Source organism: Schistocerca piceifrons, chromosome 5, assembly GCF_021461385.2.
Source record: "Schistocerca piceifrons isolate TAMUIC-IGC-003096 chromosome 5, iqSchPice1.1, whole genome shotgun sequence".
Taxonomy (NCBI): Eukaryota; Metazoa; Arthropoda; class Insecta; order Orthoptera; family Acrididae; genus Schistocerca; species Schistocerca piceifrons.
In genome coordinates, this window is record NC_060142.1 from 432,673,037 (window position 1) to 432,694,434 (window position 21,398).

Genomic DNA, 21,398 nt, shown 5'->3' on the forward strand with positions numbered 1-21,398 from the left:
GGAAAGTCTGTAGCTGTCGATGGGGCGACAGTGATAGGGGAAGAGGAGTTGGGGGTGGGTACAGCCGAAAGTGGCGCAGGGGTGGGGTGGACAGGGAGAGAAGGAAGGACGGGAAGTGGGGTGGAGGATGAGCTCCATGTGATGGTGGTTGGAGCAGCGGAGGGAGAGGTGAAAATGATAGTGGTAGTGGTGGTGGGTTGGGACATGGTGGCGGCGCGCGAGAAGGGCAGTGGCGGCGGCGACCAGACGGCGGCGGCGGTGACCAGGCGGCGGCGGCAGGCGGCGGCGGCGGCGGCGAGGACCGGCAGGCGGCAACCAAACGACGACGGCGGCGGCGGCGGCGACGACCGGCAGGCGGCAACCAAACGGCGGCGGCGGCGGCGGCGGCGGCGGCGGCGAGCAGTATTGACGACGAGCAGGCGGCAAGGCAAGGGTGGGGATCTTCCACGTCGAGGGTGCACCCTGAGAGTAGCCCAGGCAGTGAAACTCTTCGACGAAGAAGTGAGGGAATCCGACCCTCGAATGTCGATCAAACGTACCTTCGTTCTGTATTTTAATTTAAAAAGCCTACATGTTACCAAGTGTTCCTCTAAAATTGTGAGCCATGTGTTTGTGACTATTACAGCGCCATCCATCGCAAAACGAAAAAAGTGGTCCAACACGAATATGTAATAAAAAGTGGGGGTTCTTATTTGAAAAAAAACGCAGTTCACATCCATTTGATCTAAGGCAGCGCCATCTAGCGGGCCAAACATAGCGCCATCTCGTTTCCCCCTTCAAGCTAGACGAGTTTCGTTGTTTGTAGTTTTTCCGTTTGACGCTTAATTCGTGACCCTGTATAGTCTATTTTTTGATGTTCTGAGAGCGTATGTTCCTAGAAGAGCCGACAAACATATCGTTTGCTCTTACATATTGCATATGTCGTGAGAGACAGTGAAGATAAAATCAGAGATATTCGAGCCCACGGCGAGGCTTACGACCTGTGGAAGACTTGCCTTGTCCTCCTGTTCCCTAAACCTGACAAACCCTCCTCTGATACCTCTTCCTATCGTCCAATCTGCCTCACCTCCGTGTTCAGTAAGGTCTTCGAGGCCATCCTCTCTCCCCGTATTCACCGCCACCTTAACCTATTAAGCACCAGTGTCCTATTTTGAGGACAGAGCACATATTTATTTATAAATACAAAATAAATTATTAATTTGCATCTATTACTATTCTACGTATTTTGTTGATTCTTTTTATAACAAATGTATGCTTAGAGGAAATTAAAAGCAATAAATCCTACCATTAATTGCTTATTGAATACTAAGGCACACTTTTCGTTATTACAGGAATTTACTTTATGAACAATTTAGTAATATTTGAAAAATGTGGCAAAGATCTTTTTGCGATTACTTATAGTAAACAATGTGTCTTTTAAAATACTTGTATTGTTAGCTCAATTGGAGTTATATTCATTGTTTTCCATTGTTATAAAATTTGGTGTACTCGAAATAGGACACTGGGACTTGGTGTTATCATTTCAGTTATTTGTATTGCTGCACGTTCCAATATGAAACTCTGCTACTGCTGATGTATTTTCTTTTTAGAACGTGGTACTTTTACCAGATTTTGTTGCTGAGGTAAGTAACGACCCCTCTTTTATATATATATTACAGGATATGAAGTTACTTTGAAATTTACAGTGTATTATGTAAGTATATTTATGAATATGTTACCCATTAGTAAATAATACAGTTCCTGATGGACAGTTTATCCGAGGCAAGCCTATTAGATTTGACTATAAGTTTTGGTCTCTTTGTGGAGAAAGTGGCTACTGTTTCAAATTTGATTTATACTGTGGAAAGGATCCAGAAGATACTACAAGGGATGACCTACTATTGGGATCAAGAGTAATTCTAAACATGTTGGACTGCGCTGAAAAACCCGAGAATCATTGTGTGTACTTTGACAATTTCTTCACTAGTAGAGATCTTCTGATTCATCTGCGAAATTTGGGTTTTCGAGCAACTTGGACTGTCAGAGAGAATCGAGTCGGTGACTGTTCACTACTGAGCAGCAACGAACTGAAAAAGGCAGTTCGAGGAAACTATGACTACCAGTTCGACAGGAATGGTGAAGTCTCATTTGTTCGATGGCACGACAGCAGATGCGTTACAATTGATACAAATTTTGACCAAGTTGAACCTTTGGGAGCAGCTACGCGTTACAGTAGACAAGCAAGTAAGAAGACACAAGTGCAACAACCTGCCGTTTTGAAGTCGTATAACACGTACATGGGAGGTGTTGACAACCATGACTGGTTAGTTGGAAAATATGCGACGGTAATTAGAGGGAAAAAATGGTACTGGGCCCTATTACACGTTTGCTGGAAATGGCCCTCGTAAATGCGTGGCTCTTCTACAGACTAGTACATGGGTTAAATGCACAGGATTTACTGGATTTCAGACGAGCCGTTACAGTTACATACCTGAAATTGGACACTGGAAATGGTTCAAATGGCTCTGAGCACTATGCGACTTAACTTCTGTGGTCATCAGTCGCCTAGAACATAGAACTAATTAAACCTAACTAACCTAAGGACATCACACACATCCATGCCCGAGGCAGGGTTCGAACCTGCGACCGTAGCAGTCGCGCGGTTCCGGACTGCGCACCTAGAACCGCTAGACCACCGCGGCCGGCTTGGACACTGGAAGACCGAATATTGGACTCCAATGGGATACCCATTAAGTCAGTTCAGAGTGATACCAGACATCAGGTTTGATGGAATTGGTCATATGATTGACAAAAGAAGCACGCAAAGAAGATGTATAAGAGCTAAATGCAACGGGAAACCAAAAACATATTGTGTGGAATGCCGTCTAACACTGTGTGTGAAGTGGATTATATAATTTCACAAGAAATAAATAGTTGAAACTAGAATACGGTTTAGTGTGCTATACGATACTGTTAGATCCCAGTGTCCTATTTTGAGGACGGCCATTATATCAGCATGTATAAATATTCTTTGGCTATTTTTGTGCTTATTGTGGTTCATACACTATCTACATTATAATTAAGGAATAAAAGAATCAAATTAAAAAAATTTAATTTGGTACTTAATGCGTTAACCAGCACCACCTCCTTCCTCTTACTCAATGTGGCTTCCGGCCTTCCTTCTCCGCCGCCGACCAGCTCCTTAACCTTACCAATCTTCTTTCCCTCCAACTTAACTCCCGTCGTTCCGCTATCTTTGTTTCCCTTGATCTCCAGAACGCCTATGACCGTGCCTGGCATCCCAGGCTCCTTTTCAAACTTCAGACCTATGCTCTCCCCATCAACTTCGTCCCTCTAGTTGCTTCCTTCCTCTCCCATCATCCCTCCTATGTGACTATCCACAATTCCAACTCCCGTACTTTCTACCCCTCTGCCAGCGTGCCCCAAGGTTCTGTCATTTCCCCTCTCCTCTATCTCCTGTACACTGCTGATATGCCCAAACCTCCCCCTCCTGTTCATCTTCTCCAGTTCGCTGATGACACCGCCTTCCTAGCCCTTTATCCTACCCTTCAATGGTCCCAACGTACCCTCCAAACCCACCTTGACCAATTCACCGCTTGGTGCAACTGGTGGTTCCTCTGTGTTAATCCCTCCAAGGCCCAGGCGATCATCATAGGCCGCACCACCTGCTCCTTCTGCTTACATGATTTCTACCTCACCATTTATGGCCGTCCTATCCACCTCACTCTTACCCTCAAATACCTTGGCCTCACACTCGACCGCCACCTCACCTGGACTCCCCATCTCATTACCATCCAAAACAAAGCTCACAACCACTTCCACCTCCTGAAACTCCTGTCCGGCCAGACATGGGGTCTGCTTCCTACTACCATCCTTCACACCTATAAATCCTTGATCTGTCCCATCCTCTGTTATGCCAGCGTCACTTGGATTTACGCCCCTCCCCGGTTCTATAAAGCCCTCCAAATCCTCGAACGCCATGTGCTCCGCCTCGCCTTCCGCATCCGCCTTCCGTCCCCCACGCGTATCCTCTACGACCTCATCCCCTTCCCCCACCTTCTCCTTATCTTTGAACACATCTGCACACTATATATTGTCCGCCGCCTTGATCCCCCTCACCCCCTGGTTTCTCTCATCCTCTCCACCCCCAACCAGTTGCCGCCCCTTTACCATTGTCTCCCACCCTCTCTCCATCTCCACACCCTCCATCTCCTTTCCCAACACAACTTCCACCATCTACCCCTCCCGGATGATGAGCTTTGCCCTGACATCTACCCTTCCTACCAACTCTAACCCCATCTTCCTGCCTCCTCCTCAGGGCTCCCTCTCCTCCCACTCCCTCCTCCTGAACGGCTTCCCCCTCCTACTCCCCCTCCATCTCTTGTGCCTCCTTTCAGTGTCTCTGCGCTCCCTCCTGCCCTGTCTTCCCTCTTCCTCTCCCGCCCCACGTGTCTCCTGCCTCTTTGTGAACCCACTGATGCCCCATGCTCTCCCCTCCTCTTCCATCCTCTCTGACCTTTCCCTCGGCAGGCCCCACTTGGCAGTTTTATTCTTCATCGTGTGTGCTCCAAGTGGGTTTTAAGTGTGTGTTCTGGAGTGTTTTTAATACTGTGACTGACTTTTAACCTGTACCTGCGCATTCAGTGTCTTATCTGTGTTTTAAGAATCGCCAACTGTGTTTTTTTTAACTTTCTGGTGACTTTTTTAACTGTCCCCCATGAACGTCTCCATGTCAGTGTATATTTTATCTCCATTTTCTCCCCTTAGTCTGTTTTATGTTCCCCCTTTTTATCTCCTTATGTATGTATCATTTTAATCTCGTTTTAGTTGTCGTGTCACTCGGCTGAAGAGCGGCGGATTGTGCCGCTGACAGCCCTCCCCTGCCCATATGGGGCGGGGGAATGAAATCACAATAAAGAAAAAAAAAGTGAGGCTTACCAGAAATCGTTCTTCCAGCGAACCATTCACGAGTGGAACAGGAAAGAGGTGAAGTTACAGTGATACACAAAGTATCCAGCACCAAGCACCTCAAGGTGACATGCAGGGTATGGATGTAGATGTAGACTTATAAGAATCTTATTGCTAATACAGAGGTATGACCAAAGAGGGGTTCGAAAATATAAAGTGAGAGGAACGGACTGCTGTGACAAAATAAATAACCGTAGTCTGGCACACATACACTGTTCAACCAGAACATTATGAACAGATATGTAATAGCCATTATGTCCAACCTTGACACCGATAACAATGGCGACACGTCGTGGAGTGATAGTAATGAGGCCTTCATAGGTTACTGGAGGATGCAGGACTCACATGTGCACACACAAGTCACCTAAGTCCTGTAAATTCCGGGGATGGAGACGATAAGCTCTGATGCCACGTTCAATCACACCCCAGATGCTTTCGATCGGGTTCAGATCTGGCGAGTGGGGCGGGGGCGGGGAGTAGCACATCAACTGTAACCTGCCACTGTGTAGCCTCAACCACTCCATCACACACCTGGGCTTGTGACATGGCGCATTATCTTGCTGAAAAATGCCACTGCCTTCGGGAAACACGATCGTCATGAAGGGGTGTATGTGGTCTACAACCAGTGTACGATCGTCATGGCGCCTTCCATGGGCTTCACAGGACCCATGAATGACCACGTGAATGTTCCCCAGAGCATAATAGATCCGCCACTATCTTGTCTCTGTCAGGCAGTACAAGTGTCAAGGAACTGTTCCCTTGGAAGACGACGGATTCGTGCCCTCCCATTGGCACGATGGAGAAGGTATTAGGACTCATCAGGCCGTGAAACGCTCTGCCACTGCTCCAATGTCTAATGCAGATGATCACGTGCCCATTTCAGTCGTAGTTGCCCATGTCGCGATGCTATCATTGGCTGATGCGTGGGTCGTCAGCTACGGAGGCCCATCGCTAGCAGTGTTCGATGCACTGTGTGTTCAGACAAGTTTGTGCTCTGCCCAGCATTAAAGTCTGATGTCAGTTCCGCAACACTTCATCGCCTGTCCTGTTTTACCAGTCTGCCCAACCTACTTCTTCCGACATATGTAATGAGGTCTGGCCGTCCAAAGGAAGTGGCTTCACTTTGGTTTCGCAACGTGTTGAAGACACTCACAACAGCACTCCTCGAACACCCGACAAGTATTTCAGTGTGCGAAATGCTCCTGCCGTACGTCCGGGCCATCACACCGTGCCCACGGTCAAGCTCAGACGGATCGTGTGCCTTTCTCGTTCTACAACTGGGCATCATGCTGACTGGTACTACATGCACCATCCGTGTGTCCGACTAGCAGTCGCCGGCCGAGGTGGCCGAGCGGTTCTAGGCGCTACACTCTGGAACCACGCGACCGCTACCGTCGTAGGTTCGAATCCTGCCTCGGGCATGGATGTGTGTGATGTCCTTAGGTTAGTTAGGGTTAAGTAGTTCTCATTTCTAGGGGACTGATGACCTTAGAAGTTAAGTCCCATATTGCTCCAAGTCATTTGAATTTTTGACTAGCAGTCATTCCTCTCCAGGTGACGCTGCAATAATCTGGAAGGCTGTATGTCGATAGTAGGTCGGTGGTCATAATTTTCTGGCTGACCAATGTATAGCGCCTTCGAACAGTCTCTAAGCGAGAGAGATATTCCGCACTGAAGTTTTATCTCGTACTAGATCAGGCGATGTGGGCCGTATTTTCAAACTGACTAGCAAGTCTAATTAACCTTTCAAAACTACGTTCGAGCGTCGATTTTCCCTACCCGTTTGTGAATGCCAAAGTCTGCAAAAAATGGTGTGATTCGTCGCTGTGACGAGAGCGCAACTTATCTCTTCATTCGCAGCGTTACAAAATCTACAGAGTGTAAAAACTGACAAGTGCTCCACTTCCGCCAAGCACTGCGGGGGTACGGCTGGGAAATGTCAAACGTCACGAAAACAGCCAAATGCACGCCGCTGTCACACTCTTCCATCGACTCAGTTCATTTTTGTCCACTCAACACTGCACCGCTCTAACTCGATAGCGCGTTTCCGTTTTTGTTTTGGTTCAAATTGAAATGAAATCGCAGTACACGTACTTGCGTGTGCATGCATATGTATATGTGTGTATGTATTTTCTAGTGGGTGTTGGTGCGTGCGTACGTGTGTGTGACTGAAGTAAATTGGTTGAGAGGTCCCACGCGCTGTGCAAATTAGCTTTACTGGATTTAATGACAAACAGCAAACGAGGCGGGATGGCGGGCAGGCGGTGATCAGATAATGTGCTCCAGCAGCCGACAGCGACATTCCGGGAATTAGTACGGGCCGGCCAGCTGCGGGACATAACGAGAGGGGATCACACCCAGCGTCAGGCCTGTGGCGGCCGGTTCATGTCTGGTAGCACCGTGTTTGGTAATTTCCAAGAATCATTACCTATCGAAGTTGGAGGGCTCCAAACGATACATATCGAACGAGTAATAGTAAATCGATTATGGAAGTCTTGTGGTGAGTATTATGATAAATTATTGGTGATCGACATTTTTATCAGTTTTGCGTTGTTTCTTCAGTTCATGTATATTACATTCCCGCCGTAATTTTTTGTGATTCGATTGGGAAATCGACACGGTTTCTCTTGATAGCGAGTGTAATGTGCGCTGCTTCTCAAGCTTCTTCTGCGGATTGCCTCTCATGGAAAACTCTAATCCCATGCATTTCCAGCATAGACAAATGTTTGACGTTTTTCCGGAAATACGGATTTCTGCCGGACGAGGAAAGCAGGGACTGTGTTGACTGTGGTGCCGTGATGTCTGTGAAACTCCGTAAGAGGAGTGTGGACACTGAGATTCCGTTTCAATTTCATTGCGGACTTTGCGGAAAGCGAACCAGTTTCAGGAAAAATACGTGGTTTGAGTCCTCCAAATAATCGATTCAGACGAGGGTAATTCTTTTGTCGTGCTGGATTTGAGATTACACGTTGCAAGCCACAGCATCAAATACTGAGTTATCGCCAAATACCGTGTGTGACTACTTCGGGTTTTGTCGAGAAGTGTGCTACATGATAATGACAAATGACAGTGTGCCAATTGGTGGACCAAATAAAATAGTAGAAGTAGAAGAATCTTATGTTGCTAGACGAAAGAATCAGAGAGGACGACCTTCTAAAAGTGAAGCAGATAAAATTTTGGTTTTTGGTGGGATAGAGAGTCACGCAAGTGTTCCGTTGTGAGGGTATTGTCCAGAAACAAAGTGACTTTAGTGGGTCTCATAAAACATTTCATACTGCCTGGAACGAAAGTCACCACAGACGGGTTTCAGTCGTACCAGACTCTCACAGCTGAAGGGTTCCAGCACGAATTCATGAACCACTCTGTGGAGTTTGTCTCTTCAAGTGACTTCAGTGTCCATACCCAGAATATAGAATGGCTGTGGAAGTCTGTCTGGTCTACCATAAAAAGAGAAGGGCGTCCAGGACAGAGGGACGAACTGTATTTGTCCAGTGCCTATACTTTTACAACTTGCGTTTGCAGGGGAACGTTAACGCATGCGACACTCTGCTGATATTCCTGTATGATATTGGCAGAGTTTACTCTGGGTACGGGGAAAAAGGAATTGCCCCTGCAGCTTATACATCACGTGGACTGTCACAAGACGATAACACCGACGACGAGTAAGGTAAGTCGTCTCTTTTGAATTTACAAGTGCTTCTCTAACTCTTTTCTTTTGTCGTTTCTGTAGTGACAACTTGTAACATACTCGTAACGCGCGCCACGAGACTTCCATAATCGATTTACTATCACACGTTCGCTATGTATCGTTTGGAGCCCTCCAACTTCGATAGGCAATCATTCTTGGAAATTACCCCGTGTTTTGTTGATGTGTTAGCGGTTAACTCTACCGTCCTGTGACAAGCCAGGCCGGAGGGGACACCCTTAAAGGTAAGAGCTTGGAAGTAACAGACGACCTTCACTGGAAGTACACAGTTACTTTTAAATTATTCTGAAACTATGATTTCGAGTGAGTTTTAAGTATCGGCACGTTTATCATATGAAATGTTCCGGAAGTACTGTTCACCTAATGTTCTACAGTGAAGAGGCAAAGAAACTAGTAAAGCTGCTTAGCATCGTTTGGGGCATCCACGAGCACGCAGAAGTGCCGCAACTCGACGTTGCATGGACGAGACTAATGTCTGAAGTAGTGGTGGAGGGAATTGACACCACGTATCCTGCAGGACTGTCCATAAATCCATAAGAGTACGAGGGGTTGGAGATCTCTTCTGAACAGCACGCTGCAAGGCATCCCAGATATGCTCAATAACGTTCATGTCTGTGGAGTTTAGTGGCCAGCGGAAATGTTTAAATTCAGAAGAGTGTTCCTGGAGCCACTCTGTAGCAATTCTGGACGTGTGGGGTGTCGCATTGACCTGCTTGAATTGCCCAAGTCCGTCGGAATGCGCAATGGACATGAATGGACGGAGGTGATCACACAGGATGCTTACGTACATGTAACCTGTCACAGTCGTATCTAGACATATCCGGGGTCCCATATCACTCAAAATGCACACGTCTCACACCGTTACAAAGCCTCCACCAGCTTGAACAGTCCCCTGCTGACACGTGGGGTCCATGGATTCATGAGGTTGTTTCCATCCCGTACACGTCCGTCAGCTCGATACAATTTGAAACGAGACTCACCAGACCAGGCAACATGTTTCCAGTCATCAACAGTCCAATTTCTGTGTTGACGGGCCCAGGCGAGCCGTAAAGCTTTGTGTGGTGCCGTCATCAACGGTGCACCGTTGGGCCTTCGGCTCCGAAAGCCCATACCGATGATATTTCGTTGAATGGTTCGCACACTGACACCTGTTGATGAGCCAGTATTGAAATCTGCAGCAATTTTCGGACGGGTTGCACTCCTGTCACGTTGAACGATTCTCTTCATTCGTCGTTGGTCCCGTTCTTGCACGATCTTGTTCCGGTCTCAGCAATGTCGGAGATTTGATGTTTTACCTGATTCCTGATATTCACGGCACACTCATGAACTGGTCGTACGGGAAAATCGCCACTTGATCGTTACCCTGGAGGTGCTGTGTCCCATCACTCGTGCCACGACTCACATTCAAACTCACTTAAATTTAAATAGGCGCGCGGGATTAGCCGAGCCCTCTCCGGCGCTGCAGTCGTGGACTTTGCGGCTGGTTCCGGCGGAGGTTCGAGTCCTCCCTCGGGCATGGGTGTGTGTGTTTGTCCTTAGGATAATATAAGTTAAGTAGTGTGTAAGCTTAGGGACTGATGACCTTAGCAGTTAAGTCCCATAAGATTTCAGACACATTTGAACATTTTTTAAATTTTGATAACCCGCTATTCTATCAACAGTAACCGATCCAACAACTGAGCGAGACACTTGTTTCTTATATAGGCGTTGCTGACCGCAGGGCCGTATTCTACCTGTTTACGTATCTCTGTATTTGACTACGAATGCCAATGTCAAAAATGGTTCAAATGGCTCTGAGCACTATGGGACTTAACATCTGAGGTCATCAGTCCCCTACAACTTAGAACTACTTAAACCTAACTAACCTAAGGACATCACACACATCCATGCCCGAGGCAGGATTCGAACCTGCGGCCGTAGCGGTCGCGCTGTTCCAGACCGAAGCGCCTAGAACCGCTCGGCCACACCGGCTGGCTGCCTATGCCAGTTTCCTTGGTGCTTCAGTGTATGTTCTTCTTGTAAACCTGACATTATTTTGACCAGTGCTGGTGTAATCTAATCAGTGCTGATATAATCGACTCCGTAGACCTCATATGATAGTTCCCTCCATTACAAAACCTAGCGCACGTCAAACCTGAGGCAAAGTTTTGATTATTGGCTACTGTCATTCTTAAACAGTGTTTGGATAATGTTATTTCAGATACTGGGAACCGGAATGCGTGTAACAATGTGACGCTTCAGGCTTTCTCGTCGTATCTGTTGAATATACAGTGTGTTCCGAAATACCAGTTTCAGACATCTAGGACTTGTAGAGAGGAGTGAGAACATAATCTGAATAGGAGCCCATGTCCGGAAACATACGATCTATGACCTTTCCAGTTCAGATGTTTAACTCACCCACTTCTGCTTGAGAAACTGAATTACGCGTCACTCAGTATTATTATTAGGTAACAATTCGAAATGAAACACAACAAAACATTTATTTATCATTCCTGTAGAATCAGAACTGAAGAGACACCATGTGGGATGGGGAGTGTGTAGCAGACGATGCTTCATAGGTACAATGCCTGCATCAACGTTGGTGGTTGCGACATCAAGTCTCTGTTGTAATTCGTCAGTACTGTTCTGTGCGTACATCATGCTGGGTTCTTTTTTCGCTTGTAATAATGCACGCTCGTAATATTTAAGTGCTAACCCAAATAAATGTGGTTAAGCGATAAAATGATGTTTCGTTATGATTCCTTTCGAATTGTTACCTGATAACTGTACGGCGCCACTCCAAATTCAGTTCCTCAAGCAGAAATTAGTAACTGGAATTATCGAGCACCTCGTATATTTTACACATACGGCAAGAAAGCCTGAATGGTCTCAATGTTGTAGGCATTCCGGCTCCTAGTATCTGAAGTAACACTATTTGAACGCTGTTTCATCTACATCTACATGATTACTCTGCAATTCACATTTAAGTGCTTGGCAGAGGGTTCATCGAACCACAATCATACTATCTCCCTACCATTCCACTTCCGAAAAGCGCGGGAAAAACGATCACCTAAACCTTTCTGTTCGAGCTCTGATTTCTCTTATTTTATTTTGATGATCATTCCTACCTATGTAGGTTGGGCTCAGCAAAATATTTTCGCATTCGGAAGAGAAAGTTGGTGACAGAAATTTCGTAAATAGATCTCACTGCGACAAAAAACGTCTTTGTTTTAATGTCTTCCATCCCAACTCGCGTATCATATCTGCCAAACTCTCTCACCTATTACGTGATAATACAAAACGAGCTGCCCTTTTTTGCACCCTTTCGATGTCCTCCGTCAATCCCACCTGGTAAGGATCCCACACCGCGCAGCAATATTCTAACAGAGTACGAACGAGTGTAGTGTAAGCTGTCTCTTTAGTGGACTTGTTGCTTCTTCTAAGTGTCCTGCCAATGAAACGTAACCTTTGGCTCGCCTTCCCCACAATATTACCTATGTGGTCTTTCCAACGAAAGTTGTTCGTAATTTTAACACCCAGGTACTTAGTTGAATTGACAGCCTTGAGAATTGTACTATTTATCGAGTAATCGAATTCCAACGGATTTCTTTTGGAACTCATGTGGATCACTTCACACTTTTCGTTATTTAGAGTCAATTGCCACCTGCCACACCATTCAGCAACCTTTTCTAAATCGCTTTGCAACTGATACTGGTCTTCGGATGACCTTTCTAGACGGTAAATTACAGCATCATCTGCGAACAACCTAAGAGAACTGCTCAGATTGTCACCTAGGTCATATATATAGATCAGGAACAGCAGAGGTCCCAGGACTCATCCCTGAGGAACACCTGATATCACTTCAGTTTTACTCGACGATTTTCCGTCTATTACTACGAACTGCAACCTTCCTGTCTGGAATTCACGAATCCAGTCGCAAAACTGAGACGATACCCATAGGCCCGCAGCTTGATTAGAAATCGCTTGTGAGGAACGGTGTCAAAAGCTTTCCGAAAATCTAGAAATACGGAATCAACTTGAGATCCCCTGTCGATAGCGGCCATTACTTCGTGCGAATAAAGAGCTAGTTGCGTTGCACAAGAACGATGATTTCTGAAACCATGCTGATTACGTATCAATAGATCGTAAAGCGAATTTCCGGACGCCCCATATATTTCATGAATCTGGTGTCAGCTCAGAGTCGTGTAATTCTAGGTTGGAGTTGTAGAAATTGGGCCATGAGTCTCACATACGTTAATGAAACACTCCAAGATAATGAATTTGGAATTAAATGACTATTAAATGAAACAAGAATCACGTTTGATTCGGTTTTTTCTCTATTAAAGAAAATATTTAGCAAACAACGGTAGTAATGTTATTCTACTAAGACCTTGACACATCTGATAAAAGGGTTTGGGGTTAGACTCTAGTAGTCACGTCAATTAAACAATTGCAATCACAAGGTTGTTCCGTGTTTGTCGTCACGTCAGTGCAAAGACAGATAGTACTACAGAAGGAAACGGATTGATCTTGTGATCAAAGATTAAAGCAAACTAGTCATGGAGTCTGAAAGCAAGTCTTCGAAGTATTTAAATTCTATAAAATGACATTAATGTCCGTTCTCATTGTCTCGCAGTTGCCGCTGGATCTCAAGATAGTAAACCGCAGCTCGAGGCTGAAGCTGCTATAGAACCAGTCCTTGCAGCACACAAGACACCCTCGCCAACGACTAACTGCATATCCGCCCGAAATCTCCCTAACCCCTAGATACATCTACTGTGGCGGTGGACTCTGGCAGGAAAAATTCTCGGAGATGAAGCGACGATGGTTCTATAACAAGGCGAATAAGAAGAAATAATGCTGTATTTAGTGTTCGCTAAAAGGAAATTTCGCATTCTGTGTTTTTCCTCTTTAATCTATCCGTACTACAGGTTTTCTGAGCGCGAGATGGTACAAATATTCCTTAGAAAACGCTGTTTCCCTTCCATGGGCTTTTATGTCGGCGGTTAACCGGTAATGTGGGTCGTACCATTTAAGACTGAAAAAAGGCCTCTCAGTCTCTTTCCATCTCCCTCTTGTGGCCAACGAGGTGAACTGCAGCTAGCAGAGTTGAATTTATCTGTCTAATTCCCAGTTTATTCGTTCTAGCTAATCCAGTAGATTGTATGATGAAAAAGCTTTTGGTTTCTGTGAAGGTAACATTCAGCAGCATCTCACGTCTTCAGAGCATCTCAAAACTGCTGGTTCCCACTCCTTTCCGAGATAGCGCTTGTAGCTTTCCGTGGTTACCAGAGGAAACAAAGCTTTCTACGTTCCGAGCACGGAAATGTCTCCTTGCACTTCGTAAGAAGAGTGTTCCTTCTCTCTGCTCCTGGGTTTCAAAAATAGTCGCAGCTGGTGTCCTTAGACCACAAGCGGTCATATCTCTGTTTACCCTCTGTGCTTTGGGCGCACGGCAGTGGCAATACAAGGGACCATCCGACGGCCTGAGAAACATTAACCTTCGAGCTTCCCACCTCTCCGTTTCAAGAACTGCTCCAAGCTTGGTGGCCTGCGTGACTCCACAGTGCTGTTGCCTCGTCCAAGTTTGCTTTCAATATCCTCTATTTATATAAGGCATAAAGGAATAGTAAATTACACACGTTAGCTGCCGACAGTCACTGCTACAGGTGTATATCACATATCTCTGTGTCAATTAATTATTCCGATCGAATGGATCTTTGGATTCTGATCTTACATTCGATTCCCAAAAAGACGGTGAAGTAACACTAGCACCCGGTCAGAATCTACCATGGGCGTTAAACATAAATTCTTACCCCCTTTCCGTTTATGGCATTACGAAGATGACGTGTTTGTTTTGTGGCTTTTGTAGCGGAGCACTGCCCACGTATCTTTAGTATTTAAGTTTATTTTGTTCAATTACTCAATTTATGATGAAGGTGGATAATGATGGCATGTCACTATTTCCGTGCGCTTTTGTAAGAAAGAAATCTACGCGTACCCTGGGATATAGCTGCTACCGCAAGGCAACTCACGCCGATTTATATTTGCAGGTAGCAAGTTGATACCACCTACCATAGACAAGGCGTCTGATATAGACAGCACACATCTGTTTGGTAAGTTTCATCATCTGAAGACTTTCTTCCTTGACGAAACAGCTCCTCAGGCAAACAAATTCATCACCCTTGTACACATATTACTAAATTAATGTACCTTGCTGCGTTTTTCTGTCTATATGTGAAGGCTAATCTCAAGAACTGTGGAAGGGTTTTTGATATGGATTTCCCTATCAAACAAACTGATTCGCCAGGATATTTTGTGCATATAATTTATAGTTATAGTGATATATGTATTGTTTTCTGTTTCATATGTAACTGGCGTTTGGAGTGACATCTCGTGACAATGACGGGAATGACGAGCTGGTTAGCTACTCAGGAGATAGTATGTGGCTGGGAAAGCAGTAAAGTAAACAGCCGTTTCTACCAGAACCGATACACCTCCATATCTATATATATTATTAATTTAAATTCTCTGCCCCCATTTTTCTGTCTGTATGTGAAGGCTAACCTCAGGCATTACTGCAGGTATTTCGATACGGTGTTGACAATATATGAGCAGATTCACAAGGAAGGTCAGTACAAATCCCTGATCGGCCCCAACCTTTGCTATGCAAATGCCGCATCTGCCCCTCCCGAATTCTAAGAATCCCTTCAGATACTCGAACTCCATACTTTCCGCCTCGCATCATCTCCACTTACATTCCTCAGAAGGATCCTCTATCAACTCATCAAATTCCCACCTCTTCTCACTCACAATGAACCCCTCCAAATAACCTACACAATCTGCGAACTCGACTCCAACAATCCTACTGTGTCCGCTCTCCTTTCCAGTCCTAGTGTGCTGCCACGCCTCTACCTACATACACCACCAAATCTCCACTTGCACACCATCCACATTCTCTCCCATAGAAATTTCAACAGCCTCCCTCTCTCAGACCACGTACTCTGTCCCGGAATATACCAGTCCTACCAACTGTGAATCCGTCTCCCTCCTCCACCTCTTCCCCCTTCCTAAGGGTTCCCTCCTCATCCTCTTACTATGCCACATCTCGTTCTTTGTCCTTTCCCTGTCGCTCCCACACCCCGTTTTCCTTTAAGATCTGTAGATCCTAATACCAGCTACTGCTCTCTCCTTGTCCCTCACAGCCACCCTGTTTCGTCAACACCTCTTATCAGTTCTCAATACCCATCACCACCACCCTCTTATCTCCCTTCATACCCACCCTTCTTTCCATCTGCACTCTAATATTTCAGGGCAGGTCCTTTTCCCGTTTTAGTTAAAATGTACATTGCTCCGTTTTTAATGATCAGTATATATTCTGTTGTGTTCAGACATTTTCAAGTAAACTTCAGGTGTCTCAAGTGATTTTAAGTGTACCGTCTGACCACATTTTTATCACTGTTTTAAACAGTTCATGAGGACAACACTATATTGTTTCTGTTTCTTCCATTAACATCATCTTTTAAAATAATTTTAAATTCATACTACGTATGCCTCCTTCACCTTTGTTTTAGTATGTAAGTTAGATGGAAGCTCTACTCGCTGATATTTGGGTTGTCTGAACCGCTGCCTGCTCACTTCCCAGCCCTCATGAGGTTGGGGGGGGGGGGGGGGGGAGATGAAATAACAACAATGGAAAAAAGGAAAGCGTATGTATATTTAATTAATTACCGCTACACCAGGCAAGTAGTGCACCCATACATACTCGGTACTACACGTTCGAAGCTGCTGCAGGCTGTTAGTTCCAAAGAAACAGTATACAGTCCAAGGAACAGAGCGAAGAAGCATATATTGGCCACATGCCGCATGGAGTAAGAGCATTGTGATGAACATCTTGATGGTCAGACGTAACGTCCACCGTATGGAAGTGCACTGCACTGTTCTTGCATAGGCCATAATATACTAGCAGACCAAGATATTCTCCCCAATTTCGTCTTCTGCGGCTACATTATAAACGAGTAAATAGTTATTCGCACGACAGACCAATTTATCAACAGAGATTCGGTGTTGCAACTCACTATAGCCTTGAACCCTAAACGATCTACCAGCTGACAGTGACAAACACGAAGAGAATTTCCGACGATAGATCCACTGCACCACAGTGGAGGACCTTACGGCAAAAAATTTTGATTCAACTCCCGACCGGAGCTATGCCCGTTAGCAGCACTAGTGGAACTGTGCACGCCGTAAGGTCACACGTCGTTTTTTGGAGGGAAGATTTCGACATGCTGCCGTCATCTGCCTGGTACAAGCTCCGAGGAATGTGAATACTCCGTCTGGCTAAAGCCAGTTGGTAGTTTTCAGCAGTCACAAGCAGATGGTTCTGTGATGTTCCGGGAGTGTTATACAAAACCATGATTACTGCGAACATGAACCAGAATGCTTATTTCAATATTCTCGGTATTCAAATAATGTCTATTTTTCTACAACGTCGCGATTTATAAACTCTGGACACTTCCATCTTGGAAAATGACACCAGCCGTCCTCACAGACATGTGTACATACATTATTTGATCAAACGTATTCGAACACCTATAAGTGGATATTACGCCTCTATGGTGCCGTGTACACTTCTGGAGACGCTTTCAGTGGATGTGTGAGTGTCTATGGAGAAATGGCAGCCCATTATTCCTCAAGAGTCGAAACCAAAGATGGCAGTGATGAAGGACGCTGGGGTGTGGACCGACGTTCTTACTCATTCCACAGGAGTTTCACCAGGTACTCAAATTGCGTGCTTATGAAATATCGTTTCAGCTATGCGACTGGATTCGCAATTTTCTGTCAGAGAGCTCACAGTTCCTAATAACTGACGGAAATAGAAGTGATTTCTGGCGTTACCTAAGGTAGTGTTATAGGGCCTCTGCTGTTCCTTATGCAAATGAACACCTCAAGAGACAATGTTAGCAGCCGTCTCACGCTAGTTGCAGATGTGTTGTCGTTTCTCGATTAGTAAAATCATGAGAAGATCTAAGCAAACTGCAAAATGTTTTAGAAGAGATATCTGTATGGTGCGAAAATTAATAATTGACCCTAAATAACGAAAAGTGTGAGGTCATACATTTAAGTGCTACAAGAAATCCTTCAAACCTCGGTTATATGATAGCTCAGTCAAATCTAAAAGCCGTAAATTCAACTAAATACGTAGGAATTACAATTACGAACAACTTAAATTGGAAAGAACGTATATAAAATGTCGTGGGGAAGGCGAACTAAGGACTGTGGTTTATTCACAGAACGTTTAGAAGGTGCAACAGTTAAGATAATGCCTACACTAACCTTGTACGCCCTCTTTTGGAGTACTGCTTTGCGTCGTGGGATCCTTACCAGATAGGATTAACGAAGTACAACGAGAAAGTTTAAAGAAGAGCAGCACGTTCTGTTTTATCGAGATGTAGGGAGAGTGTGTCACGGACATCATCCAGGGTTTGAGGTGGGCATTATTAAAACAAAGGCGTTTCTCACGAAATTTCAGTCACCAACTTTCTCCTCCGAATGAGAAAATATTTTGTTGGCGGCGACTTACATAGATGGAAAAGATCATCATATTAAAATAATGGAAATCAGAGGTATCACGGAAAAATACGGGTGTTCGTTGTTTCTGCGCGCTGTTCGAGAGTAGAGTAATAGAGAATTATTGTGAACGTGGTTCAATGAACTCTCTGTCAGGCACTTAATTGTAATTTGCACAGTATCCATGCATATGTACTCCGCGCAGAGATGTCCATTTCAGCAATAGTGTCCACAGATCATTGTCTCACACATGGCTGGTTTGTAGTGGGTGCATTGTTGAAGAAGAAAGAAAGAAGATTGGGTTTAACGTCCCGTCGACATTGGGGTTATTAGAGACGGAGCACAATCTCGGATTCTGTCAAGGAGGGGAAGGCAATCGGCTTTGCGCTTTCAACGGAAGCACCCTAGCATTTACCTGGAGCGATTTAGCGAATTCATGGAAAGCCTAAATATGGATGGCCAGGTTTGAACTGTCGTCCTCCCGGATGCGAATCCGGTTTGCTAACCCCTGCGCCACCTCGCTCGGCGCTTGCATTGTTATGCTGATACAGTCATCTTCTTCTAAATATTCCTCAACTGTACGCAGTACTAAATGCTGTATAATGTGTTCATATCCTTTCGTATTTAATGGTTTCTTAATCACATTTGTCACGCAAGCGACATCCAATGAGTAGTCCAAGTTCGTAATCACTGAGCTCTGAGCTTCTCTATTAACAAAAAAATATTCCCAGTCTCCCTTTACACTTGCGGGTCCACCCCTCGAGAGAACGACTGGTAAATTCCGCCATACATAGAGGTCATCGAACATGTGGAGAACATATTGGTCTCACAGCGGACCTCTAGTACTCAGCCACATACAATTGATATCATCAAAGTCTGAGGGCCTGAAGATGGCGTTGACGAAACGACAAAACTAGTAGCCAAATAAATATGAACTCTTAAGTAAAGCTGAAGGAGTTTCATTTTTAATAAAAAAAAATACATAGAGCTATCCGCTTACTTTTGATCAGGTAGTTCATGTACGTGGTTTGACAAAGCTTAGGTAACCTCTTAATTCCACATAAAATATATGGGACTGTTTGGAGCAACACCTGAAGATTGCCAACAGGTGACTGGATGAAATATTTTGATACCTGATCAAAGTAACCACACGGAAGATCCGTCAAACGTGTGTGGTTATGTTAGTGACAGAACATTAGTCGTTTTAAAATATACGAACAAGAAACTTCGTCGAAATTTTCATCAGTTCATGTAGAAATTACAATTATTACATAGGATCTGTAGCAATCTACCAGACAAGGTATTTAGGAACGAGAAAGAAGCTGTAGTTGGTGAAGTATGGGGCGAAAATCCACCGCTTCCTCTCCAAAAGAACAGTTTCGGTATCTGCTTTAATAAGCATAGAGGTAGAAGTGGAAACCTAAATCAGGATGTCCAGTTGAGGATTTGAACTCTGGTCCCCCATTTGTATGGCCGTTGTTTCAAATACTTCGCCAGATCATCCGGTCAGGCGGTCGGAAGACCGAGGCTTTTGTGATGCTATGAATGACTTACTCTCCATATCTGGTATAAAACATCAAATCCCAATCCTTCAAATCGTCAAAGGGTTTTCCGATTAAGTCCCTCCAACAAAGTAATGGATTGTTAAATTTCATTATCAAGTGAGGTAAGAAAATTATCAAATACCATCCCTCGCTTGTGGGCGCGATTTTAGAAAAGTGTAACCGACAACGTATAAAACCGACAATATGTATTGGCATCCATTCACTGCATAACTGTTACCAGTTGTTATCTCATTTCCAGTAATAAAATTAAAAAAAACGTAATGATGACGGGACAATACGGCAAAAAAATTCTACACTATAAATTAATAATTAAGATGGCATGACATTCTAATCTGATTACTTCAAATGAGCACATGTGAATTCCAGAAATGTTTCTCTCGCAGTGCCGAGTTCTCCCAATTTTTCACCGTACTTTTTCCTATACTCTGTAGCTCAGAGTATAGGAACAAGACAAAATATTGCCTTTGGCTCCCAAAATAATCTGGGATCTATATCCACTAACAGTGGCACCGAATAAAGGTGTCTCCTGACATTAGGAAATACTACACAGTTGTTATCTATGGGGAGAAAATTATCGATTTGGTGTTAATTTTGAAGAAGAAATGAAGGAAGGAAGGAAGAGTTTAATGGCCCTTCGGAGACGGGTCATTGCAGACGAATGACCAGCGCTGATTTAGGGAAGGACAATGTGGGGAAGCCAGCGCTTCCGCGTCGCCCCATAAAAGAAAATGAAATCGGCCGTTTTGTTTTCAATGAAATCATCCTGGCATTTGCATCAGTTATTTGCATTAGTCACTTGCATTAGTCACTTGTATTAGTCACATGGATCAGTCACTTGCATTAGTCACTTGCATGTCCGGACGAGGGTGAGTTACGATTGCCTTATGAATATTGACACGAGTCAGGTACGTTACCAGTGGAATATCTCACACAGTGTTATTTTGAATATGCACGCTTTGTAGCAAGCAAATAATATGTACTCATTTCCTGGGCTATGTGTTACAAGAACGTAGTCATCTGTGATTACATTTATTGTGTCCTTGCCTAGGAGCCATTCGGATAACATGTCAGAAAGCACAGAAAACAGCTCAATGCAGGTGGCAGCAAATGCCCGTAGAGGCACACAATCTGTATAGGGTGTTACAAAAAGGTACGGCCAAACTTTCAGGAAATATTCCTCACACACAAATAAAGAAAAGATGTTATGTGGACATGTGTCCGGAAACGCTTCATTTCCATGTTAGAGCTCATTTTAGTTTCGTCAGTATGTACTGTACTTCCTCGATTCACCGCCAGTTGGCCCAATTGAAGGAAGGTAATGTTGACTTCGGTGCTTGTGTTGACATGCGACTCATTGCTCTACAGTCAAGCACATCAGTACGTAGCATCAACAGGTTAGTGTTCATCACGAACGTGGTTTTGCAGTCAGTGCAATGTCTACAAATGCGGAGTTGGCAGATGCCCATTTGATGTATGGATTAGCACGGGGCAGTAGCCGTGGCGCGGTACGTTTGTATCGAGACAGATTTCCAGAACGAAGGTGTCCCGACAGGAAGACGTTCGAAGCAATTGATCGGCGTCTTAGGGAGCACGGAACATTCCAGCCTATG